We start from the raw sequence: 27,941 nt of genomic DNA, 5'->3' as shown, positions 1-27,941 counted from the left end.
GTGATAAAGTCCATACTGACCTCTTCCCATTTCCACTCCGGAACTGATAACGGTTGCAACAGACCTGCAGGTTTCATATGGATGGCCTTAACTCTGCAACACGTGTCACAACGGGCCACATAAGCTGCTATTTCTTTCTTCATCTTGGTCCACCAAAAGTGGGGCCTTAGATCTTGATACATTTTGCTGCTGCCAGGATGAATAGAAAGCTTAGAGAGATGGGCTTCATCCATGATGCGATTCTTCAACTCCCGATCTTTCGGGACCACTAACCGCTGTTGGAACCACAGTACCCATTCTCATCAACCCGAAACTGAGTCTTTGGGTCATCTTTGATCTTCTCTTTGATGTGGAAAATACCCTTGTCTGTTTTGTGACCTTCAATGACTTGACTCTCGAGTGAACAACTGAGTTGTATATGACATAAGACCTCAGGATGCATAAGATTGAACCCATCTTCAAACAACGGTTGAACCACTTGACAGTGTGGTTTACGACTTAGAGCATCTGCTACTACATTAGCCTTGCCTGGATGATAGTGAACTTCCAGGTCATAGTCCTTGATTAGCTCTAACCACCGTCGTTGCCTCATATTCAGCTCGGACTGCGTGAAGATGTACTTCAAGCTCTTATGATCGGTATAAATGTGACACTTATTTCCTAGCAGATAATGTCTCCAGATCTTCAAAGCATGTACTACTGCTGCTAACTCAAGGTCGTGCGTTGGATAGTTGACTTCATGCTTTCTCAACTGTCGGGAAGCATAAGCTATCACCCTGCCATCTTGCATCAACACACACCCCAGGCCACTCTTCGATGCGTCACAAAACACATCAAAAGGCTTCTCTATATTAGGTTGTGCCAGAACGGGGGCAGTGGTTAGCAACTTTCGCAAGGTGCGGAAGGCTAACTCACACCCTTCCGTCCAGACGAACTTATGATCCTTTTGTAGCAAACTTGTCATTGGCTTAGCAATCTTGGAGAAGTCAGGTATGAAATGACGATAATACCCGGCCAGACCAAGAAAACTTCTAACTTCCGAGACAGAAGTTGGTGCCTTCCAGTCCATGACTTCCTGCACTTTTGATGGATCTACGACAATCCCTTTTTCAGACAAAATGTGCCCTAGGAACGGAACTTCCTTCAACCAGAACTCACACTTGCTGAACTTGGCATATAACTGATGCTCTCGTAATCGTGTCAACACGATTCTCAGATGTTCGGCGTGATCTTGCTCATTTTCTGAATATACCAGAATATCATCGATAAACACCACAACAAACTTGTCCAATTCTGGCATAAAGACTGAATTCATCAGATACATAAAGTATGCAGGAGCATTTGTCAACCCAAAGGACATGACAAGATACTCGTACAACCCATATCTGGTGGAAAAAGCAGTCTTCGGGATATCTTGCGGACGAATCTTGATTTGGTGATACCCAGATCTCAAATCTATCTTAGAGAACACTCTTGCCTTGGATAACTGATCAAACAGGATGTCAATCCTTGGCAAGGGATACTTATTTTTGATTGTCACTGCATTGAGTGGACGATAGTCCACGCACATGCGCAACGACTGATCCTTCTTTTTCACAAACAACGCTGGACAACCCCATTCCGACGAGCTGGGCCGGATGAACCCTTTTTCTAGTAACTCCTTCAGTTGTTTCTTCAATTCTGCGAGTTCGTTTGGTGGCATCCGGTACGGCCTTCTAGATATTGGTGCTGTACCTGGTATCAACTCGATTACAAACTCTACCTCCCTATCTGGGGGAAGTCCTGGTAACTCCTCGGGAAACACATCGGGGAACTCACAGACTACTGGGATCTGTGGTAAAGGGACCACGTGCGTAGCACAGGAGATGCTAGCAAAGTCAAGACGACGGGGTAGAGGTACTTGAAAAGAGTTACTGCCCTGAGGTTCTCTGAGAGATAACATCCTCTTTCCAGTATCTATGACCGCATCCCATTCTCTCATCCATTTCATGCCCATGATAACATCCAAAACTAACCCAGGCATGACCACTAGATTTACCCGAAAGACTCGGCCACTTATCTCCAGGGTTGCCCCTCGGACCACTCTATTGGTCAACACATCTGCCCCTGCTGAGCTGATGCGGTAGCCATAGCCCAGATCTGTAACTGGTTGATTATGCTTTTGTGCAAATGCTTGACTCATGAAAGAATGCGACGATCCAGAATCAAACAAAACAACTGCAAGATGTTGGTTGACAGAAAACATACCAGCTGTTACCGGTTCTCCTTCCGGGATTTCCTCAATCGAGGTATGATGCACACGAGCTGGATATGTTGGCTGCTGCCTCTTGGGGTAGGGACATTCCTTAGCAAAGTGCCCCATCTTGTGGCAGTTATAACATGGACCCTTGGGCGCATTGTTGACGGCAGGTGCTGCAGCTTGAATTGCCTTTGGCTTGGCAGGAGCTATCGCCACCTTGTACGGCTTCTGCTGTGTTGGATGCCCGGTGTTCCTTCTCTGCGGTGGTCGGAACCTAGCACCCGGGGCAGGAGGACGATACTGCTGTCGCCCTGCCACTGGTGCCCTGGACTGGGATGATCCTGCTTCAAAAGCCCTTTTACGTGACTTGGATGCACTGTAGTTGTTGTTATTGTTCTCTTGGGTCAGGCAGTCACTGATATAGGCATTGAAAGTAGCCCTGGCCCCTGTACCCATGGTCTTCAGCATCTTTGGATTCAAGCCCCTCTGGAAACTAGCAATCTTCTTGGCCTCCGTGTTCACAAACTCAGGGGCATAGCGAGCGAGATTATTGAAGGCATGTAGATACTCTTTCACAGATTTCGTCCCTTGGGACAGCCTCATGAACTCCCCAACCTTCATTTCAACCACACCAGGAGGAATGTAATTTCCCCGGAAAGCGGTGGTGAAGCGGTTCCAGGTGATTGGTGTCCCCTCTGGGTAGGTGGTACGGTGATGGGACCACCAAATCCCAGCGGGTTCTTGCAACTGATGTGCCGCATACTCAGCCTTGACTTCTTCTGTCATTCGGAGAAGACGAAATTTCTGCTCCATAGTGTTGATCCACTCATCTGCTTCGAGCGGTTCCAAGGCCTCCTTAAAGATTGGTGGCTTGGTATCCATGAAGTCCTTGAACGAACTGTACTGGTTGACCTCCCGACCACCCTGATTATCTCCACGACGGGTGTTGTCAGCTATGTTGCGCAAAGCTTCTTCCATGTTGCGCTGCATCTGTTCCATGTTGCGTTGGCTTCCCAGAAACTGCGCGAAAAACACATCCGCAGTGTACGGGGGAGGCGGTGGTGGTGGCGGTGTTGGTGCTCTGTCCTCAATCCGTTGAGACCCACCTCCGGATGTACCTGCTCCAAGGCCCGGATTGCTGCCACCCCCGCCACGTGTTTGTACCATCTACATACGCCAATGATAAGCAATCGTTAGGAGTTGCCATCAATCGGTAGAAAATGTGTAAAATCGTGCCATACTGAATTTACTGAGGGAATAAATTCACACAATAGACAAAGGCACAACAACTCATCATCCACGCACAACAACCCTAACAGATTACTTAACATTCACGCAACAAGGTTCGCGTACATCCAACTTGCCAGCATACATACACTGGACTTTCAGCATCAACTCATAAAGTCTACACAGCCCAGATCCAAAAGTACATGACATGCCACGCAACATACATCACAAAAGAGGAAAGACTAGCTCTAGAGCCCTAGCATCTACTCGCTGTGGTCACTGTCCATGCCGGAGCCATCCTCATCCTCGTCACCACTAGCAGCTGCTCCTATCTCGGGATCCGCGTCCATCTCGTCCTCAGAGTCTAGCTCCGCTGCTCCAGGCAGGTGGTGAGGGTGGAGCTGGTTATGCAGCTGGTGGATCTCCTCATGCAAGTTCTCATTGTACTCCTCGGCATTAGCTAGCTGCTGCTCTAGCTCTAGCTGTCGGGCCCTCAAAGTGTCCTCCTCGTGCCAGGCTTCATTCCTCTGTCCAAGCACATGGACTAGCATGCGCTCGCAGTTCCTGTGAGCAGTAGTCACCCTGTCCTTCTGCTCCCGTACTGCAAGCATGTCTTGACTCAGCTCACTGTTCTTCTGGACTGCCTGGTCCCTCTCTCTGGTCACACGAGCCAACTCTGCCTGTAGCCTCTCAACCTCAGAGTCAAACTCACGCTGCAACTGACGCTTCTCATCCTGGACGGTGAGAAGAGACCCGGACAAGCGACCCAAACAACGCTCCAGGCCTCCATAGGTCTTCATCAACGCGTACATGGCACTCATAGCTGCACTGTCACTGTGCTGGTCCTCATCCGCACTCCTCTCCAGAGCATTCACCTCGGACTGATCCCACACCGAAGTGTAAGGGTCACCCCGGGGAAACACCCCAGCGAAGGCGTGGGCCAGCTCCTGTGGAAACCTCTCCATGAGGTCCCTCAAAACTGCGAAAGCTGCCCTGCTGGCACCGTGGAAAGGCGTGACACCTCGGGACTCGTACACCCAGCCGCCCCAAGCAGGGTCTCCTCCACTGGTAGGGACAACTGCCTCAATCCCCACCAGGGTCTCGTCACCAAGCGACTCCTTATCCCAATAGTAGCGAGGCTCCCTTCCTTCGGGATACCCCATCGAACTGAGCACCCTCCAAAGCAAAGTGGGCATCCCAAACTCCTCTAGGAACTTGCTCTTATGTCGCGAGCTCCTAGCTGCCAACGGACGGCGAGGGGCCCGCCCACCAGTGGACTTGCGAGCTTTGAGCCTAGTGCGTGCCATCTGCTGCAAATGGAATACCGTGGGTAAGAGCGAGGATTACCTTTAATTATTTTATTTAGAATTGGGACAGATTAAATTAAGGGGGAAAGTAAGCAATGATATGAAATGAACATGATGCATGCACAAACTTACGATCTCACAAACTTAGAAAACAAAGGTTAACACTAAGCGGTATACGCGGTGGCACACAACGTTCTCCCATAACGTAACTAGCGTTCTAAGCGAGAACGTGGTTAGGGTACCTGCAGAAAACTCATTTCAGCCTACCCACAGTATGGTCGTGCATAACAAAATTTAAAACTATACACTTCACATACACAGACACCCGTCCATGCATGTGACGTGTCACTACCCACATCATCGCCCTAATGACGGCATCGCCTCTCAGGACGGAATTCCCAGCATGCGGTACTGTTCCCAAGACACACCAACATGTGTGCATGACACAGCACCTGACAACACTTCCCTAGACCGGCAGTGTATCCGATCATGCTCTCACAACTCCCACTTACCATGGCGTAGAGGAAGAATTGATCCATACATTACCACTCAAATGAATGGCACTCATACTATTTGCACGCCGTATGAGCGACGAAATGAAAATATGATGCATTAACCCCCAAGTCAGTACTTAACTAGCCACCTTAGAGTCCTTAACTGGGCATAAAGGATATGACCATGGCACACTAGATAATTTTCCCAAAACTTAGTTTAACACCTTGATCCTTATTAATTACCAAAATCCTTCATCAGACCGGTTTAGATTTTGTTTAGAACGTGCTTATGAACAGTAACTCGCTAAACCTTGCTCCGATGCCAGCTGTAACAGAACCGACCAAATTATAAGAGATTAAGCCTAATAGTGACCATTTGCATAGTCGAACTATCACGCTTAAGCCCATATAATCCCGGTAGTCCGTGAAATCTCGAAGGATTTCAAACCACACATCACATATACAGCCAAGATCGTAATAAGTTTAGCGGTCGCCATCCACAAGCACATCCAAATTACAACATTCATAAAATACATCGGAGTGCTTAAAGTTATTACAAACCAAGTTCTTCAAGTAGCGGAAGCTTCATAGTTTGAAATTACAACACACACGATAAGTCTGATACAGTGCCATAGTTCGGTCATTCCCACAAAAGCAAAAGAAGAGACGGAGTGACCATCGCCCTTGGTCTAGTCATCACCCATAGCTGGGTACAGACAGAGGATGCAATAACCATAGTACATTTGACCATCTGCAAAACAACATGGGAATAGAACCCTGAGTACAAGAAGGTACTCAGCTAGACTTACCCGTCATAAACCTAAAACAAAGACTCATCAAGGATCATGAAGGCTATTTAGTGGGGTGGCTGACAACCATTTTGCAAAGACCGCAAGGTTTTATTACCCAACCTACATAAATCTTTTCTTCTTTAAATCTGCTCAAGTGGAAAGTATCATTATCTATTACCTAGGTTTGCTCCTGTGCTATTACAAGCAAGTATGAGACTATGATAGTACCTCATCACAGCAGTCATAAACCCGTTTCATTATAACCCAAGTGTTCCATAGTCCTTACTACGAGGACAGGGCTCATGTCAAGTGCTCACTATCCAGGAGCGATGGCGATTCGAATCGATTTCTAACCAGCTGGCGAGGTATTCCCCACACAAACCACACTCACTGATCAAGTGAGCTACAGATCACCGTATTACACTATCCAGGACCAATTCGCGGGTTCGGCAGGCACCGCCAGTACGCGAGGACCGTTCCGGCGACCGAGGTATCCAAGGTATACCAAGGTTGCGCGCCGCGCCCTCGTCGTTCTCCTCAACCACCACCAATACAGCGCATGGCGGCTCGATTCCCGGCCCGGATAGTGTTCAGGCTTCGCGGTCGGAACGACTTATCCTTCCAGCTAAGTGTGGGGCATGCGTTCAACATGACAATAGGGCCGTCAACGATCGGTCCTTAATCGACACAGGCAGGGGCACCATGGTCAACCCACCATAAGACCCTGCCCGGTCTCCAATTACATTCCACACTTGGTTATTTCTTTCCCCAAGCAACCACTGCTTAAACAAGCAGGTATCCACCTATATCTCGCAGGTGACAGGACATCACCCGACTTCTACCGGACTAAGCAAGCTAAGCATAGACTCCGCGCCTGTCTACATAGGACAAGGTAGATAAACGAGCAGGGATAACAAGGAGGACATATGCAGCAACGGTATCAGGCAACTCCTATCACTTAATATGCAATACAGTAGAACAGGTATAACACTTTATATAAGTTAGCGAGAATAGGGAGACTTAGAATGCTCCGGGGCTTGCCTTTCTCAAACGTGCTGGGTCGGTGATCCGGACACTCCTGCAAATCCTCTCCGGGTTCCTGTGCTTCCGGAGGTTCCTGCTCTTGAAGCTCCTCGGGTTCCTCGGTTCCCACCTCGTTCTCCTGCGAGCCTGTATGATGCATACATGCTCATGAGGGGAGTGCGAGATGCCCGAGTGGATGCTTACATGAGGGAGTACCAAAGGAGTCATGTTATGATGCATAGGTAATGCACTTGGTCATGCTTATTACAAGGTAGTCAACATCATCCAAGAATAAACAATTGAATCAAACATTTATTACAATCTCTTCTATAATTATTTTTCAAATGAAATCAGCAACCTACATGATGCTTCAAAGATACACCAAACCCAACTTAGTCCATTCAACCCACATACACAACCATTCATAATTTTCTTTATTCATTTCTAAGCCCATTAAAATCACATGCAATTCTGTTCATCAATAAATTCCAGAAAAATTACAGGAGACTACTAGCTCATCATAAAGTCTACTGTAAATTTTTCATAATTTTTGGTTACTTATTTTGAGCCACAAAAATCACAAGATTAATGAATAAGGCAAGTATAATCACCCTACTGTGATATAAGTGTCAAACAACAGATTTCATATTTTTACAATTTATCTAATATCATAAGAAATACCCACAAAATTTTCCAGATTTATTGCATGACCCATTTAATTATTAAAAATCATAAAGCACTGCCATGCAAGCATTTAAATTACCATAAATTCATTTATACACCAAATAATATGTAACAATATTTTCTCAGTGAGTAAACACACATGCAGAGCCAGCAAAACAAGTTTCACATTTTTCTGAGCCATATTTCATTTACTATGCATTTTCCAAGTTTAACAAAATCATGGATAAAATATATTCACACAGAAAAGTTGCTCCAACATGACATGCAATTACATCAAACTGTAGATCTGGAAATATAGAGCACAGCAAAATTTATTTCATTCAATTTGGAGCTGTAGAACTCAAGATATAGATTTTACAAACTTTAAATCAATTTCTGGAAAACACTTTTTCAAGAAAACCGACGAAAAACGCTACGCTCACCCAGATCTACACCCACCGGGGTACCCCTGCGACTGACAGTGGGTCCCCGACCCCACCAGTCAGCGAGACCGAGAGGGAGCTCACCTCCGACGAGCGGATCTCGCCGGCGGTGAGGTCTCCGGCCACGGGGTGAGCACCAACGTGCTCCCCACAGCAAGACGCACCCAGCGGTACCCTTGGATCGACCAGAGGACGGCCGGAACACCTCCGGCGAGCATGCATGGCGGCGCTGCTCGCCGTGGCCAGGCTGCTCCGGCGCGGTAGAGCGTGCGCAAACGCCTCTCCGAGCTTCCTCACCTTCCTACCGACCTAGCGCAACAGAGAACGAGCGAAAAGACACAGGGAAACGCTAGATCCGCCGCGGCGGAGTACTCCGGCGAGCTCGGGGTAACTCCGGCGAGCGATTCACGGCGCTCGACGGACTCTCACCTCGGTAGAACGTTCGCACGAGCTTACCCTAGCGACGGCGAGTGCCCTGGTGCTCTCGGCGTCGAGCTTGATGCTCTGGTGTGGCCGGCGACGAGCGGCGGAGCTCTCTCCGGCAATGGCGCGCGGAGGAGCGGCTGCTGCGGCGCGGTTCAAGCGGAGGAGGAAGGAGAAGGAGGGCGCGGGGGACAGAACGGGCGAAATGGTCTGGGAGCCAGCGCCGGCGTCCCGACCAGGGGGGTTGGAGGCCGGCCGCGGCGCGTCCAACGCCGGCGTACGGCCGCCACGTGGCCGGCGCCGGGTGGAGCAAGGCGGGCGCCGCGCGCGCGGGAGAGAGGGGAGGGGGAGCGGGCCGCGCTGCCCAGCTGGGCCAGAAGGGAGGCGGGTTGGCCCAGCAGCGCCTGCCCCCTTTCCCTTTTTTTTAAAAAAAATTTCTTTTCTCCAAATTCTTTCTAAATTCATTTGGACCAATTTAAAATCATTTTCACCTCTTGCTCCCAAAAACAAAGTTGTTCCAAAACAAAAACTCTACCACTTTGCTTTAACAAGCAAGACCAAATTCCAAACAGAATTTGAATTACAAGTTAAAACTCAGTTCTAGGTTTTAAATAAATTCTTTTTGGATATTTTTGTATAATTTCCATTTCTCAATTTCCATAGCTCCAAAAATTGCACAAAAAAAATGTTCTTAATTCTTCTTACACCTAAAGCAACCTAATTTGAATATTTCACTATTTTAGAAACAAGTATCATATTTTTAACATATTTAAACTCATGAAGTGAAGCACATCAAATCATAATTTGACAAGAGTGTCATGCTCATGATGCTTATGCTTGATGGAATGCTTATGCATGGCTTTGGTGAGACTAAGTGCATGCTTAACACCTAGGGTGTTACAGTTTCACTCTTCCGCTGCACCCTTGTGTGCAAGAAGTGGGGTCGCATCATGGCCGATCGACAATTCCTCGAGAGCTCTAGGTTGCCGGTGGGTGACCGATCTTCGCTCCTTGGGTTCTTCGTCTAACACCACCAACTGAGGGCTAGCGTGAGGAGGAAGAAGATACCTAGGATCAGCAAATCTAGGGCATTGGCCTTTGTCCCTGTGCTAGAGTCACCCCTTGGGCAGGAACGTTGACTTCTCACCTCCTTCATCCATGATGATGTGGGCTTCCTCAACGATGCCAAGCCACTGGTAATCCACGATGGCCTCCTCCTCCTTTGCATCCTCCCTAAACCTAGGGACAAGAACCTTTTTCTTCGCTTATGCTTGTGCAACATGAAGACCGACAAGCATGATCTCCTCCCTCGCATTAACTCTAGTGTTTTTGATGATGATGGGCCTATGGGGTATGCCATCCTCACAGCCAATGATCACATTGCTGGTCAACACCAGCCAGCGGGTGGCTATTCCACCTTCTTTCGGGTGCTAGTGATTGGCATCCATCACATCAATCGAAGAGTGTACTTAGGTGACTTCTCCTCGGATGCCCCTACAAATAAACCCAATTGGAGAATCATACATGAACATTTGGACGATGGCCTCCACAGATGCCGCTTCATGACCACATTTGAAGGTGGCACATACTAGCTCTTCCATGGTGACGCTGATCGTAATGGTCCAAATGGGCAAAGATTCTTCACCTTTGGTGTAAGCATTAATACTAATGTAGAGCACCAAACATTTTATGCCATTCTCAATAATGATCAAGTGAAGTGGAGTGCTTGGTTGTGCACGAGATTCAGCAATGGAGATGAAAATCTATGTTTTTTTTGTACGCGACAAGCGCCTAGAAATTTGGGGCAATGGTGAAGATGAGGATGGCAATTTGATGATCTGCACCCATGGTGTCCATATCGATAGTTGAAAGCCCAAGTTTGGTTTTGGTAATTAATGACACCAAGTTGCTAATGCCTTGTGTTTAAGTGATTTGAGTTAGGCATAGCAACACATGTGATGAAGGTGCATGGTGGCATGGAAAGGAGGCCACATGATCACAAAGGAATGAAGCATGAAGTGGAGATCATGGTGATAGACAAGGAGTAAAGTGATCAAGGCAAAGGTATAAACATAGGGTTTTACTTTTGCCGATCTAAGTTGAGTAGAGAAGTGACTGACCGGACTTAGGATAGATAGTCGACTATCAAAAGGGGAAATCACAGTCATCTCTCGAATCAAGTGCTACTAGGTCCATATCTTGAGCATATGCATTAGGATCTAGTAAAGTGCTAACTTAACTCCTTTGATGAAAATGTTTGTGAAAAGCTAACACACATGCACTTTGGTGATGAACACTTGGTGTTAGCATATTTGCAAAGGAGGTGGAGTTCCTAGGGTTGAGAGGGGTGTGGGTTCCTCTCTCCCTCCCGCCGAGCTTGCAAGGCGGGATTCGGCGCTTTTGAGAAAATTAAATGTATATTTTCTATTGCGCTGGTGGGAAATTTGGGGAAGACGCGGGAGTGTTTCTCACACCGGACGCAGTGTGTGGAGGCACCGGATGCTGGCCTTTAGCGTCCAGTGTGCTGCTAGAATCTGGCCTTGGCAGCAGAGCGCACGGGACGCTCTACACCGGACGCAGGGGGACAACTGTGTGCGTGTCTGGTGGCTGTTAGGGTCAGCCTTAATTTCTACGAGCATTTCTCAGTGGGTCCGGTGCTCAGTGTTTGGTGTGTGCACGAGTCCGGTGAGCACCGGATGCGTCTAGTGCTCCGAGTCCAGTGAGGTCATAAGTTTGACAAACTCTGTGCGTACGAGACCAGTGAGTACCGGACGCGTCTGGTGGTCTGCAGGTGACTGTTAGAGATTGACGTGTGAGATTCAAAAGTGGACACATGGCTAACTCCAGAGCACCGGACACAGGGGGTTGAGCGTCCGGTGGTTCCCTACTGCGCGTCTGGTGCCTCTGAGATTTGCCCAGTGACAGAGCCAACAGCTCTATCTCTTTGAGGGGCTTATAAGTAGAAGGTGGCTGGCTTTGGGGGTTCTCTCTTGCACATCTGATTACTAGAGGCATACATTGAGCTAGAGAACACTCCCTCCACTCATCTCCTTGCTTGATTGCTAATCCTAGTGAGATTAAGTGAGATTCAAGTGCATTGCATTAAGAGTTGCATCTAGTGGCACTTGATTCTTGAGTTTTTTGTGGATTTCTTGTTACTCTTGGGTGTTTCCCGATGCCCTAGACGGCTTGGAGCAGCGGAGGTGTTGAGCTCGTGATTGGAGGTTGTTTCGAGCCTCACCAAGTGATTTGTGAGGGGTTCTTGAGCCTTTCCTGTGAGAGATCACAATTGACTACTCTAGTAGATTGCTCGTGGCTTGGAGGATCCCCATCTTGGGAGTGGATGTGCGGCACCCACTAAGGGTTTGGCTTTGGATTGCCAATTAGCTTGTGATCCATCAAGTGGGTGTATCGCCACAACGAGGATTAGCTTGCCGGGAAGCAAGTGAACCTCGGTAAAAAAATCTTGTGTCATCTCTTACCGAGGATTCTCTTGTGATTGTGATTGATTGATTGCTTATATATATATCTACTCTACAATGTTGGTATAACAATCACTCTCCACTTCTTTACATACTTGCTTATCTTGCTAGTTGTTTAGCTTGTATAGCTTAGTTCTTGTTTATAGTAGAGTTGTTGTGTAGCCTTCTCTTATTGTTGTGGTTTAGTGTTTAGCCTTGTACTAGTTTGTATAGGTGGCTTGCATAGCTTAGTTGAGCTAGTGCTAGAATTGCTTTGCCATTTGTTTTACTAACACACTTGCTTAGTAAAGTTTGTAGAAAATTTAAATAGGCTATTCACCCCCTCTAGCCATTTGGACCTTTCAACAATGAGGAGCTAGGGTTATTTGGGGGTGGAACTAGTGTGCCTTGCAGAGAAGAGTGGCACTATGCTTATACTCTATAATTCAGATCTTGACCATGCTTACCTTCTTGACATCCATTCAGTGTCAACAACAATGGTAGCTGGTTGGAGAGGGTCACTGAACTACAGGGCGGCTGTGCCTTATGAGATCAACTGGCTGGAGTTCTTTATGTCTAGGCTTGTGTCGACGAAAGCTAGTCGGCAGTCTACCTTGGGGTATACCCACGGTAGTAGTTTATCGGTAGACGGTGCGCGAACCACGAACTCGACGGTGACGCAAGACACGGACAAGCTTTTTATCCAGGTTCGGCCGCCGAGTTGGCGTAATACCTACGTCCTGCGTCTGGTTGTATTGATTTGTGCTGAGAGAATATGATGTCCTAGGGGGGTCCCTTGCCCCTCCTTATATAGTCTGGAGGGCAGGGTTACAGATCTGGAAACTAATCCTAGTCGGTTACAATTGCCATAGATAATTCGATATCAATTCCTATTCCAACCGGCTAGAATCCTGCTTGATCTCCACGTCTTGTTTCCTTGCGCGAAACTCCGAGCTGTCAGATCAAGCCTTGAACTCGTCTCGTAGTGGGCCAAGCTTCCTGGCTGAAGTCTAGCCGTAAGGGTATAGGGGTTTATACCCCCACAGCTAGTCCCCGAGCACCATGTATTGTGATGCAACACACCGTCTTGAGCTTCTTCGATCAGCGAGGCTAGGCGTCTTCAATAAGTGGGAGGATCGCCCAAACAGTTGCAACGGTTCCTTGACCAACTCGAAAGACAGTTGATCAACATTGACATCGAAGAAGCAGGTTGTTCGAAGAATGCCTGGTGCTCTTAAAAAAAAATTTCTTTCCTGGTGAAGTGTGCCCACTTTGCCTTTTTGAAAGGTAAAAGCATCAAAAAAGCAAGCAAATTCACCGCTAGGTGAAGTGTGCCCACTTAGTCCCCGAGCCTCGTAGTAGGTGACGCAGGCACGTGGTGCCAGGGTCAAAAGAAAATTCCCCAAAGTAGTTTTGAGACTGAGATGCATTGCTAGATGCATCGTACCGATGTAGTCCCCGAGCTTGCTGGAAGGCGAATTATGAGCCTTGTAGCAAGGTCTAAAGTGAATTTACCAGTCCCCGAGCATGTCATGCTCGCTTGCAATTGAAAAGACCAATCGACCAGTCCTCAAGCACTTAGTGTGCTTCTTGGAATTATATGTTGCTATACTGTACGACCAGTCCCCGAGCGTCGAGTGCTCAGTGGTCGGTGCATGCTTTAAAGCTTTGAGCTCATAGAATGAGCGACCAATCCCCGAGCGTCGAGTGCTCGGTGGTCGGTGCAGTCATTGAAGTTCCGAGCTAATAGACTGGGCGACCAGTCCCCGAGCGTCGAGTGCTCGGTGGTCGGTGCAGTCCTTGAAGTTCTGAGTTGATAGACTGGGCGACCAGTCCCCGAGCGTCGAGTGCTCGGTGGTCGGTGCAGTCCTTGAAGTTCTGAGTTGATAGACTGGGCGACCAGTCCCCGAGCGTCGAGTGCTCGGTGGTCGGTGCAGTCCCCGGATTGTTGACTCACTGGCGTATGTGTCTTCTTACTTTTGAAAAGATCTTTCCAATTAAAGTTGTCGTGACGAGGTCTCCTGACGATATGTCAGACGGATGCATGAAAAGTTGCGCCTGGCAACTGTACAACCGCTCTTTGCATGGTTTGAGAAAAGGAAACCATTAATTGGTAGGAAAACTCCGCCGCATTAATTGTCTATAATCATTATAAACCGAAACGCCGCGTCCGCCGCACGGCCTGCCCACTTCCCGAGAATGCAGGAAGTGGGAGAGGTGGAGTCGCGGGTTTATAAGGGCCTAATAGGTCCGCCTGTACCGCTTCGCCTGCCATTGCCTTCAAACCTTCCACTCTCATCTTCTCCAATCTCCTGCATCTTCCTAACTCCAGCCCACATTCGCACCTCTAATGGCGAAGAGCGACTCCAGGAAGAGGGCCGAACTGATGGCCAAGGAGTGGAAGAAGTCTCGCAGCACCACAAAATCTCTTGGTGACCTCGTCGATATGGAGCTTCTGCATGGCGCAGAGCTCGGCGGCTGGAGGGCACCGGAGGGGGAGAGCTACCCCGACCCTCGCGCCGGTGAGATCGTCGTTTTTGAAGATTTCGTTAAGAGAGGCTTTGGTGTTCCTGTACATCCTTTTCTTCAAGGTCTTCTTTTGTACTATGAGATCGGGATTTGCAATCTGCACCCGAACTCAATTCTCCTTATTTCCACCTTCATCCACCTGTGCGAGGCCTATGTTGGCATAGAGCCGCACTTCGATCTTTTCCGGTATCTTTTCTGCTTGAGGAAGAAGGGAGCAGTTGGAGGCTCCAAGGTTGCAGGTGGAGTATACCTCAACCTTCGTGATGGGATGAAGAATCGTTACCTGCACTGCCTATGGAACACTTCCTTGACCGAATGGTACAGGAAGTGGTTCTACGTCAGGGAGGAACCGGGCAGCTCCACGTTCTGCGACGTGGGATACATTCCCGAGAAGAGGACGAGCTGGACCGACCGCCCGGAGTTCGACGGTCCAGTGGCGGATCTCATGAAGCTGATCGACTGGTCGCGCCTAGACGGGCTTGGCGTGGTCGGCAACTTCATTTGCCGTCGGGTGATGCCCTGCCAGAAGAGGGTGCACTCGGCGTACGAGTATGCCGGAAGCGCAGACCCGACCAGGATGCGGTCGGAGATCTTGGAGAAAGCGGAGGTACAACAGCTGTTGAACGAGCTGTTTAACTTCGCGGATGGGGGCTTCATCCGTGGCAGTGATCGGGTGCAAGCCTTCAAGTTAGGACGACCAGCACCAAAGGTATGTAGCAGATTCTGTTTGATCATTCGTATATCGTCTGCAGTTGACTCATCTCTGTTGCTTTTGCAGGTCGGTGATGTCGACCGGTGCGCAGTGTATGTGTCACTGGCGCCGGGGATGGAAAATCCTGCGGGAGAGGTCCCGCCAGAGGAGGACGCTGCTCGGTGTACTCATTACACCAGCAGTGAGGAAGACCGAGCCCGCCCCGTCCCGACCTCCGAGGAGAGGGTAGCAGGGAAAAGGCCGTTGCCGGCAGATCCCTTGCCGACACCGGAGCTGCCGGCAGATCTACCGGCGGAGAGCAGCCAAGCACCGAAGCGTCGTCGGCTCGTGCGGATTGTCGACGACGACGACGACGAGGAGGCTGCGCCGTCGTTGGTCCGACGGCCTCGGAGCCGCCCAGACACTGCGCCGGTCGCCACTGATCGAGTGGCCAGCGGCGCCGCTGCCCCGCAAGTTGTCGAGATGGGGGCACAGGTGCCGACCGGCCGGGCGAGGAGGAGGTTCACCGCGACCCACCGTCGGTCAGACCTGTAAGTGTTCGACTTACGTATTTTGGACTCCTCTTTTTTTTTAACTTTTGTTCCTGTAGTGCGGCATCGGATGTCGACCCTGGCCAAACTGCCGGCCAGGGAACGGGCGAGCCTGCCCGCGGTTCTGGGGATGCGGCCCCCCAGACCACAGAGCAGCCAACAGCTGCAGTCGCGCCTGGGAGCACCGAGGGGCTCCCGAGCGCGGCGCCGACTACAACAAGCAGCCCGACCAGGGCTGGAGAGGCTCCCCCAACTGACTCCTCAGAGAAGGGAAGATCTCCGACCGCTCCTCCTGCCGGGGGGAGTGAAGTCCCCCCGCCGCCCCGAGCAGGAGCCTCTTCGGCTGCGGGCTCCCCAGGTCTGGTCCAAGGGCCAGTGATGCCTGGGACCACCACCGGGGGTGACGCAGCACAGGAGGAGGAAACCCGGGCGGCCTCCGATGACGAGGTGGAAGAGATCGAGGGTCGTCCCCGTGATGGCCGCCAACACGTGTATGTGTGGCGCCAACGCGGGGATCACTTTATCGGGCACGAGGAGCTCACCGAGTCCGAAGAGGCCGCCAGGGTAGAGCGCGCAGCCAAGCGCCTCGTCGACGAAGTCAAGGTAAGCGGCTTTTTGTGCTGCTGCGCATTCTTTTGCCTTGTCTTGCATGGTCGTTATATGCTTGCTTTGTAGGACGTAATGAAAACGGAGAAGTACCGGAAACGGTGCTTTGACCAGATAGAAGGCGTCGTGGCCGAGAACAAGGCCCTTGCCGCGGAGGTAGACCGGTTGCGGGCGGAGGTCGGGGAGAAGGTGGTCGAGATGAGTGCCGAAAAGGAGCGTCGTCTCGACCTCGCTCGTCGTTTGGCCGACCAGTACCGGCTGCAAGAAGGTTAGTCACACGCTCCGAGCAGCTTCGCGTGCTTGTATAGTTTGCTTTGCTGACTAGTTTAGGATTCACGCAGATTTGGAGGAGGAGGTGGCGAGCCTCCGACAAGAGAAGGAGCAGCTCAGCCAACAGCTCGCCGGTGCGCTGGAGTCCGGGCGGCGAGCAGAAGAGGAATTGGGTCGAAAAGACCGGGAGCTATCTGGTAATGGGTGCCGCCTTGCTGGTTGCTGCCTGCCCCTTTATTTGTCTGGTATGCCGAAAGTAACATTTCGTTTCGTTTGCAGTGCTCAAGGTGAACACCAAAAAGCACCTGGATGACCTGATCAAGGACCGGGACTCCTGGAAGGTCAACTGTTGCAGGATCTGGAAAGGAGTGTCCCCGGTCCTGGACCTGATCAGTCCCGAGCTCCCGGAGAGCCAGCCCCGCGCGCCGCAGTTGACCCCGATCGAGAAGGCGCAACGGGCGTGGGACTGGCTTCAGCAGTTTGTGAAGGACGCCGGGGAGTTTGCCGGCGCGCACGTCCTCAGCATGGTGCGCGCCCACTACCCCCTGGTCGACTTGAGCAGGTTGGAGAAGGGGTACCCGAAGGAAGTCGGCCCACAGGAAGCGGACGAACTTCAGGGTAGTCTGCTGGACTTGTCGTCGACAGTGATCGGCGACATCAATCTGTGCGGAACGGCCACTCCTCCAGACTAGCCGAGTTCAGATAGGTCAGCCAGGGAGTTGTCGGGCGCGTCCGTTGCGGGAGATGGGCGGTCGACGCCTGCGGTCTCGACCAGCCAGGCGCCGGTGGCCCCGACCCCTTCGTCCGGGCAGCAGGGCCAGGCGGGTGATCAGCCCGAGCAGCTAGGCCAATAGAGTAGTCTGTAGGAATAGACTAGTGTCTGCCCGTCAGGGTATTTATTGTAAACTTTGTATGTAAAGTTTGTAATAAAGTTTGCTTTTTGTCATGACTGTTGTTTTGAGCGCTGTAAGACTATCTGAGTGACGTGTCACCGTATTTGTCTTGGTTGTCGCTAAGAGCATCCGTTGCAGGAGTTTTGCCGAGTGCTGTGTGTGACAAGGTATGGGCCAAAAATAGAGAATTTCATTATCAAAAATTATAAGATACTTACAAAAGAAAGTCATTAAAAATCTTTATGGATAGAAACGTCGCAGTTTGTCGATGTGCCAAGAGTTAGGCACTCGTGTTCCGTCTGGGTATGCCAATCTGTAGGACGTAGGTCGTGTGACCTCGGTCACCACGAAGGGTCCTTCCCAGGGAGTGGATAGCTTGTGCATTCCCTCCTGGCTTGTTTTCCATCGAAGCACCAGATCGCCGACCACGAAAGAACGGTCCTTGACATTCCTGTTGTAGTATCGCCTGACTGCTGCGAGATATTTTGCTGTTCGGAGACACGAAACTAAACGCTTTTCCTCCATGCAATTGATTTCGAGTCCTCTGGCGTTGTCGGCGGTCGCCTGGTCGAAGTGCTCGATTCTAGGAGATCCGAAGTGTATGTCAGACGGCAAGACCGCCTCTGCACCGTACACCATGAAGTAGGGAGACACCCCTGTGTTTCGACTGGTCTGAGTTCGGAGGCCCCAGACCACTGCCGGCAATTATTTCATCCATCGACCGGGTGCTCTGTCGTTTTCGGTGTACAACCTTTTCTTTAGGGCATCAACGATCATTCCGTTAGCATGTTCAACTTGACCGTTGGCACGTGGATGTGCCACTGACACATATTTTATGACTATGCCTCTGTCATCGCAGAAATCCCAAAAAGTGGTGCCAGTAAACTGAGTGCCCAGGTCGGTGATTATGCTGTTCGGGATGCCGAATCTGTGTATGATTTGATTGAGGAACTCCACAGCCTTCTCGGAGGTTGCCTTGACCAGGGGCATGTATTCAATCCACTTGGAGAACTTGTCGATTAACACGAAGACAAACTTGAAATTGCCCGGGGCTGGTTTAAATGGTCCGATCATGTCAAGCCCCCAGCAAGCAAAGGGCCAAGACGACGGGATGGTTTGAATTTCATGGGCAGGTACGTGGGTCCTCTTAGCGAAAAACTGACATCCTTCGCAATGCCGAACCAGTTTTTCTGCGTCGCCGACCGCGGTTGGCCAATAAAAACCTGCTCGGAAAGCCTTTCCGACCAGCGTTCTAGATGCGGCGTGGTTGCCGCAGGATCCGGCGTGTATGTCCTCCAAGAGCTTGATACCATCATCTTGGGGTATGCACTTGAGCAGTACTTCGGAGCTTGCGTTTTTCCGCATGAGTTTTCCGTCGACCAGGATGTAGTTCTTTGATCGTCGGATGAGACGCTCGTTCTCTGTTTTGTCCTGAAAGCCTGTCCCGTCTGATATGTATTTGATGAACGGGATACGCCAGTCACGCCCACCGGTTGTCGGAGTGGCGTCATCTATGAGCATTGCCTCGGTGGGTTGCTTGTCGACCAGGGGGGAGCTTACGCTCGGCTCATGGATGTCCTGGACGAAAATACCCCGCGGGATTTGGGCCCGAGACGAGCCTAACTTTGACAACGCATCTGCTGCTTGGTTCTTATCCCGGACCACGTGGATGTACTCTATGCCATAGAAGTTAGTTTCCCATTTGCGAATTTCTTTGCAGTAGAGATCCATCTTCTCGTGGGTTGCGTCCCACTCCTTGTTGAGCTGGTTGATGACCAAAGCGGAGTCGCCGTAGACATAGAGGCGCTTGACCCCCAGTTCAACGGCTAGTCGTACGCCATGTAAGCATGCTTCGTATTCGGCGACATTGTTTGACGCCGGAAAAAGGATCCGAAGGACGTAGCGGAGTTTGTCCTTGTTGGGTGATACGAACAATATCCCAGCGCCTGCACCGTTGATGTTCAAGGACCCATCAAAGAACATTGACCAGTGGTCTGAGACATCTGGAACGGAAGGCTCGTTGAGATCCGTCCATTCGGCGATGAAATCGACCAGGGCTTGAGACTTGACAGTGGTGCGACTCTGGAACTCTAGGGAAAATGGACATAATTCCATTGCCCATTTCACGATTCTGCCATTGGCGTCTTTGTTGCGCAGGATGTCCCCGAGAGGAAAGCTGGTTGTCACCAGGACTCGATGGCCGTCGAAGTAGTGCTTCAGCTTTCTTGACGTTATCAGGATGGCGTATATAAGCTTCTGTATTTGTGGGTACCTGGCCTTGGATTCGTTTAAAACTTCGCTTATGAAGTAAACGGGTCTCTGGACCTTGAAGACGTGACCTGGTTCATCTCGCTCGACCACTATTGCCGTGGAAACAACCCTGTCGGTTGCAGCAATGTAAAGGAGTAGGTCTTCATTGGGCTGAGGCGCTGTGAGGACAGGCGGTGAAGTGAGGAAGGTCTTAAGCTGAGTGAACGCAGCGTCGGCTTCCTCTGTCCAAGAGAATTTTTCTGACGCTTTCAGTAGTTTGAAGAAAGGGAGGCCTTTTTCTCCCAGCCTTGAGATGAAACGACTGAGGGCGGCCATGCATCCGGTTAGCTTCTGAATATCCTTGACGTTCTTCGGTGGTCGCATGTCGAGTACGGCTTTGACTTTTGAAGGGTTTGGTCGTATGCCGTCGCGACTGACGACGTTGCCGAGCAGTAGACCGGAAGGAACGCCGAAAATGCATTTCTTGGGGTTGAGCTTCCACTTGTACCTATTGAGTGCCTTGAAGGTTCGGTCTAAGTTGTCGATTAGGGTGCTCGTGTCCCTTGTTTTTACGACCACGTCGTCCACATAGGCCTCGACGAGGTCATCGCGAATCTCGTCGTGGAGGCATTGCTAGATGGCCCTTTGATAAGTGGCCCCGGCGTTTTTAAGTCCGAAAGACATGGTAGTGTAACAGTATGCGCCGAAGGGTGTGATGAAGGATGTTTTGATCTGATCTTCTTCCTTTAACGAGATCTGGTGATAACCAGAGTAGCAATCTAGAAAGGAGAGGAGTTCGCATCCGGCCGTTGAGTCGACCACCTCGTCGATGCGAGGAAGACCAAAAGGATCTTTAGGACAGTGTTTGTTGAGATCGGTGTAGTCAACGCACATTCTCCATTCATTATTCTTTTTGCGTACAAGAACCGGATTGGCGAGCCAATCGGGATGATACACTTCTTTTATGAATCCGGCTGCTAGAAGCCGTGTTATTTCTGTCCTAATAGCCTCCTTTTTGTCACGAGCGAACCGTCGCAGTTTTTGCTTGATTGGTCTTGCGGTCTTCGAGACGTTTAAGGAGTGCTCGATCAGGTTTCGTGGGACTCCGGGCATGTCTGCGGGTTTCCATGCGAAAACGCTCACGTTGTCCCTTAGAAACCTGACGAGCGCGTCTTCCTATTTTGGATCCAGGTTAGCCCCGATGAGGGCTGTCTTCTCGGGGTTGCCTTCGACCAGCTGCACTTCTTTGTGCTCCTTGGATTTCGAATTCTTTCTGGCTGTCTCCTGCTCAGGTAATCGGAGCTGGTCGGGAGGCAGCTGTGCGGCTTGGTTTGCTGTTTCCGCCATGCGGATTGAGAGGTCAATTGCCTCGGTGATCTTGAAGCTTTCTTCTTCGCAGGTGTACGCAGTGTAGACGTTGCCTCTGATGGTTAGGACACCCTTCTCCGTGGGCATCTTAAGGACTAGGTATGAGTAGTGCGGGACTGCCATGAACTTTGTCAGCGATGGGCGGCCCAGTATGGCGTGGTAGGTCCCGTCGAAATCCGTGACTACGAAGTTGATGAACTCCGTCCGGAAGTGATCGGGTGTGCCGAATTGGACAGGCAATGTTATCTGTCCGAGGGGCACCGAACTTTGACCTGGCAAAACCCCCCAGAATTGGGCGTCGTAAGGTTTTAGTTGTGCCGGTGATATCTTGAGGGCGGGGAGGCTGTTGCGGAAAAGGATGTCGATGGAGCTTCCCCCGTCCACGAGCACGCGCTCGAATCTGATGCTATTGATGCAGGGATCAAGAATCAGTGGGAATCGTCCCGGCTCTGGGATAGCGGCCCACTGGTCCTTCCTGCTGAACGAGATCTCCCTGTGGGACCAGGCGGGAAATTTCGGATCTGCGATCAGCCCGTCCGTGCTGTCTATGTTGAGGCAGGCTCTCTTTAACAGCTTTCTTTCTCGCTTGGACTCAGTGGAGACCTCGCCCCGAAAATGGAGTGGACCACGTCGGTGGGGCTAACGTATTGGTGTCGGGGGTCCCTGTCTTGGTCCTCATCCTCATCTTCGTGGTCGTGCCCGTCGCGTTTGTTATTTTTCTTGGCGGAGTCCTCTTGGGCGGCCCGCCGTGTGTAGATACTTTTGAGGACGCGGCACTCTTCCATGGTATGGTTAGACTTTGGGTGTAGCTGGCACGGTCCCTTCAACGTTTTGTTGTAGTCGTCTTGGTAGTCCCGTCGTCCGTTGGGACGTTTGACCGTATTTACTTCGTGGTCGTATTCACGAGGGCGCTTTCCTCTGAAGTCGTCGCGGCTGTCGCGCCGCCGATCCCAACCCTCTCGGTGATCGCGGTTGTCGGAGCGGCGGTGATTTCTGTTGTCGTAGCGACCACGACCGTCATCTCGCCGAGAAGGCTGGTCGGGACCTCTCGCGTCGTCTCGGATTAGTTTTTCTGCGTCATCAGCATCGGCGTAATTTTTAGCCGTGGCGAGGAGCTCTGCTACCGTTGATGGGCGCTTACGCAACAGCTTGTTCCTCAGCGCTTCATGGAAACGCAAGCCCTTGATAAAGGCTGATATGGCCTCGTCATGAGAAATCTTCGGGATTTTGAGGCGCATATCCGAGAATCGTCGGATGTAATCGCGCAGAGGTTCATTCTTCCTGTCTCTTATCCTTTCAAGGTCATACTTGTTTCCGGGCTGCTCGCATGTGGCGATGAAGTTGTCGATGAAAGCCTGTCGTAACTCTTCCCAAGAGTCGAAGGAGTCCTCGGGCAAGCCGAGAAGCCACTGATGACCAGCCTGGTCGAGGACTACGGGGAAGTAGTTAGCCATGACGTGCTCATCTCCTGCCGCTGATCGGACGGTGATTTCATAGAGAGTGATCCAGTTCTCTGGATTTTCCTTGCCGTCGTATTTTTTAAGTTTTTCGAGCTTGAAATTGCGGGGTCACACGACCTGGCGGAGGTGTGAGGAGAACTGCCTTAGGCCCGGAGGACCGTGGGTCGCATCGTACTCGATGCGGCGCAGGTTTTCGTGGACTGCTCTCTCTGCGGCGCGCCTGTTGATGCGGTCCCGGGCATCTTTGGGAGGGATGTTGTGGCGGAGATCCCTGTGTTGATCTTCTTCTTCTTGGCCGCGTACGCGGTTCTGCTGGCGGCGGCCATCGGCGTCCCGACCACCATCGTCGCGCCGTGAGTCCCCTCGACGGTTGTCGGGGGAGCGGCTGCGGTGACGCCTGCTGGGTGAGGCCCGGCTACGATCAGTCTGGTCGGAGGCGACTTCCGTATAAGAGACGTCCTGGACTCTCTTGAGCAGAGTGGCTGTCTGTCCCATTGCGGCGATCAGGTGTGCTCGGATGCTGGTCCGGACTCCCTGGCACTCGGGGGTGTCAGGAAGCCGATCCAGGTTGGCCATGGCGACAGCCACGTTGGCGCTTGGCGTTTTGTAGACCGGCTGGTCCCCGACCATGTCAAAGGCGTCGTTGAGGTTACTCGGTGGCATCTGTTGTTGCTCGTCCGCACGCCGTCGGGCGCGATCGGCGTTACGCTGTTCGCGGAGTTGCCTCTGGTCATCTGTTTCTCCGTCAACAGCTGGTTCGTCGGCGCTGACATTGAAAACGATATCCCCTCGCCGGGGGGGAATATCGGGAATCGGTCGAAACCCGGAGGGTGTGAAGGAAAATCCAGGTCGTAGCCCTCGTCTTCGGTGTTTATAACCTCGGTGGGGACGGAGCCGGTGCTTGAGTTGGTGCTGGAAACCTGGCCGTCCCGTAGCTCTCGGATTGTCACCATGTTGACATGGTGGCGATTGTTCCTCGTCGGCGACCAGCCCGCTTTGCTGAAAACGGATTGGACATGCTGTGAGTAAACAGAGGCCGAGTTGTTCAGGCCGCGAGGATAGTCTTCCTTTTTGAGCTCGACGGATCGTCCTGAGGGGGTTGAGGTTATCGTCAGGGACGTTCCCAGCCGTTCGTGTGTGGCGACACGAGTTGGCCGGCGGGATTTCGAAAAATCCGCTCGAGCAGCTTGGTCGGGGCGGCGCAGAACTCCATCTATTAGTTGGGAGACTTCGAGTAGCTTGGAGTCAGCGCGATCGAGCGCTTGGAGGAGGTCCGAGCAGTCGATCTCCTTTCCCTTGTAGAGTGGGAACGGTGGTCGGGAGCTTGGTGCCGTCATGCGTGTGGTCGGAGACGGCGTGATCTCAGATTGGATCTGGATCTCTTTCGGAACCGTGGTCGCGAAGCCGCCGCTGCACGTCGTCCACGTGATCTGGCCGACGGTGAACGTGAGGCCTTCGGGCACGGTCGCGGAAGCTAGGATCGTGACCATCTTGTTCGCCGGAAAAGTTGCACGCACACCCCCTACCTGGCGCGCCACTGTCGACGAAAGCTAGTCGGCAGTCTACCTTGGGGTATACCCACGGTAGTAGTTTATCGGTAGACGGTGCGCGAACCACGAACTCGACGGTGACGCAAGACACGGACAAGCTTTTTATCCAGGTTCGGCCGCCGAGTTGGCGTAATACCTACGTCCTGCGTCTGGTTGTATTGATTTGTGCTGAGAGAATATGATGTCCTAGGGGGGTCCCTTGCCCCTCCTTATATAGTCTGGAGGGCAGGGTTACAGATCTGGAAACTAATCCTAGTCAGTTACAATTGCCATAGATAATTCGATATCAATTCCTATTCCAACCGGCTAGAATCCTGCTTGATCTCCACGTCTTATTTCCTTGCGCGAAACTCCGAGCTGTCAGATCAAGCCTTGAACTCGTCTCGTAGTGGGCCAAGCTTCCTGGCTGAAGTCTAGCCGTAAGGGTATAGGGGTTTATACCCCCACAGCTTGGTGTCCAACAACAACAGTAGTTATGTTGTATGTGAACTATGGTACTGTGTTCAATCTGTTTCACTTGGAGGTTCAACCATAACTATTTCTCATGTCATCGCTTGTTAATTAACTAGATCTTGTAAGTATGTGTGTTCAACTTGTGGCTGTGTCTCATGTCCTAGGACTTTACTAGAGAAGTGAATTTATTCTATTGAATTATTTAAGTGCATTGTTATATTAATCTATGAACTTTAAACTATACACTGCTGCACGTTCGGGCATTAGCACCGGTCGGGAAGGGCCTGTTGCCCCGGTTCCCGAGCCGGTGCTGCCCATTCGGGACTAAAGGTCCACCCTTTAGTCCCGGTTTGGGGAACCGGGGCTAAAGCCCTCCTTTAACACCGGTTGGTAATCCTGCCAGGGCTGCCACGTTGCAGGACCCTTTAACACCGGTTTGTATTACCAACCGGTGTTAAAGGGTTTCTTTTTTTTGGTTTATTTCTTCGGTTCTGTTTATTGTTTTTATATAATAATAATAGTTTTTTCAATACATATTTTTGCTGATACAATAATATATTTATATTACACACATATTAAGCATATATAAATGAAAATTATAGGTTTAGCTTTATAATTAAGCTTTGCCTATAATAAAATGAATAGGCCACATCAAAAATTAAATAGATATGTAAAAAGCTTTATATATATATATAGTTTTATAAGTACAAAATTCGTAACACATATATACATAGAGTTTTTTCTCCCAATGTCTAAAAACGATACAAATGATCATCGTTGTTTGGAGTAAGATTTTCGTTGCCGTTGAAGTGAAACTCGCCGTTTGGATTGATCACTTGCTCGCGGAGAAATTCTGCTATCGTCTCTTGGATAGCTTTGATTTGGTCTTTTGGTATGACCTTTTCCCTCAACCATTCCGTCTTTAATTTGAAATAAATAAAAAAAGTATTAGTTATCCAAGTTATTCAATATAATTTAGGAGATAATGAAAAGAGACATGTAACGTACTCTGAGCGTCTCTGTGGGTGTTTGATTGACTTGTGCCATCATGAATTTGCACACGTAATATACACATAGATTGTCCCCCCCTTCTTGTCTTAAACACCACTGTACGATATATATATATATATAAAATATTCACGACCACGACAATAAGAAGGCTAAAAGTTAGCGAAAGTTTGCTAGCTAGTAAGACTTACTTGTGGATGAATTATGTTAAGCGGCGCTTTACATCCATTGAGATGTTCACGGTCAATAAATCTTTTCCAAACCCTACACACAGCCATTGTGGATCGTGAACTAATAATTACAGAGTCATATTATGATATTCTTCTAGCTGAGATCGACATTACATACATTTGAATAATGTTTACCATTTGTTGATAATTTTCTTGTGGTTTTCTCATTGAGTCAAAGATTATCAACCGGTTCTTGGGAATTTTAATGACCATGAGTATCCAGTGAAAGCTGTTTACACACATATATATAGTCAGACCTATATATAACTATATAAAACTTGTCTCGAGTAATAATAAGTAAAATAAAATATGCATGCACTTAATAACTATATAACTCACTCGAAGTTGAAGGGGAAGAGTATTTTTTGTTTTTCTTTTTGGTTCACAAAGAACCTCATAAGATTGGTGCAGACTTCTGTCTCATGAGATGCTGTCCACATTGCCTGCGGAGCCTTGAAAACAATATAAGGGTCAACGAACCCAATACTATTGTCATTTCTGATTCTGAGCTCTCTCATTTTGTGCCTGCATATATACATACAAATCCTAAGTGTGTAAGGATTATATACATGTAATTAAAGAAGTTAGAAGTATAATAAAAAGAAAAAAATACTTACAAACAAAAGCAGCTGACAAGAGATTTGTCGAGAGCGTCGAGGTGACATAATTGGTGCAATTCTTCGAACTGCACGTATATGAGGTCATCTCCACGGAAGTAGTGATGTTGTGTAATACAAACAGAAATCCAATTATCTTCCCTTTTAGACGCCTCAATGCACCATTTGTTTATTGCAAACATTTATGTGCCGAGCTCATGTAAACGCTAAGGGTTGAATAGATTCATATCTTGCCCTCCATTGATCAACTACCTCAGCTTTTTCAAATGTTTGGCATCCAATAATGGCGGCAATTTCTTCCATATTTAAACCGCTCTGTCCAAAGTAACGCTCAAGCGAGTCTAGCACGGACAACGCTAAGGATTTCTTTTGCATCAAGTCTTCATTTGAGACGTACTGATTTGGCACAATCAAAGGGGGCACCGGTTTTGATACTTCTCCGAGCTGTGGGACCCCCTTTCCTACTCTCTTTCTAGGCTGTGAAGACTTGACCAGAGACTGCTCATAGTTCGAAAGTGCTGGCTTTTTCTGAGCTTCCCGCGTCTTTTGCTAGTCCGCCACCTTCTTTGGCTTTACATAAAAGTACGGCTTTTCTGGTTTTAGCCGCTTTTTTCTATCCTCCTTCAATTTATCAAAAAATTGTTTCACCTCAGCTTTGGATGCAGCAATTACCTCCTCTTCACTCTTTTCATAAGGTAATTTTTCTGGTGTCTTAGCTCTCTTTGCTAAGGCAGCCTTCTTTGGAGGTGGGACCGATGACTTCGGTCGTTCTTGGGCAGACCGCTTCTGACTACCTCGCTTTGGAGGCGAGGGGACCGGGACCGACCGTGTACTTTTTGGAGAGGGGGGTGCAGACGGTGGAGGTGGTGGGGCCGATCTTTTCGGTGTTGGAGAACGCGGTGGAGGAGTTGGAGACCTCGGTGGAGGAGTTGGAGACCTCGGTGGAGGAGGTGGAGATCGTGGTGGAGGCAGTGGCGGGGTCGGTGCGGCCGCCGCATGTGTTGGAGGAGATCCAGCATTGTCACCGCCCGCGGCACTATGATGCGCTGGGGAGAGAACTAGACTTAGGTTGGAGGAGTCCCTGCAAAGAAAACAATTACAAGTTTTGTGAGCAACCTTTTTTTAAATTCAATACATAATAAATAATATAAGAAGTAAAATCACACACAAACCTATGGTGAGGAATAATTATGAAGCGCTTGCGCCAACAAATAAACGTCTTCTCAGCTTCACCTAAGGTCTTCTCTCCGTCTCCCCCTTCTATTTCTAGAAGCACATTGCCACAACCTTTCTCAACCCTATCAACCGAGACGCTAGCATATCCACCAGGTACTGGTCGATTATGGATTCTTGAAGTTCTCGTTCGGTCGATAGGGTTGACAACAGCGATAGCC

Source organism: Sorghum bicolor, chromosome 7 (assembly GCF_000003195.3).
Source record: "Sorghum bicolor cultivar BTx623 chromosome 7, Sorghum_bicolor_NCBIv3, whole genome shotgun sequence".
Classification (NCBI taxonomy): Eukaryota; Viridiplantae; Streptophyta; class Magnoliopsida; order Poales; family Poaceae; genus Sorghum; species Sorghum bicolor.
Note: the sequence above shows the minus strand (reverse complement) of the source record.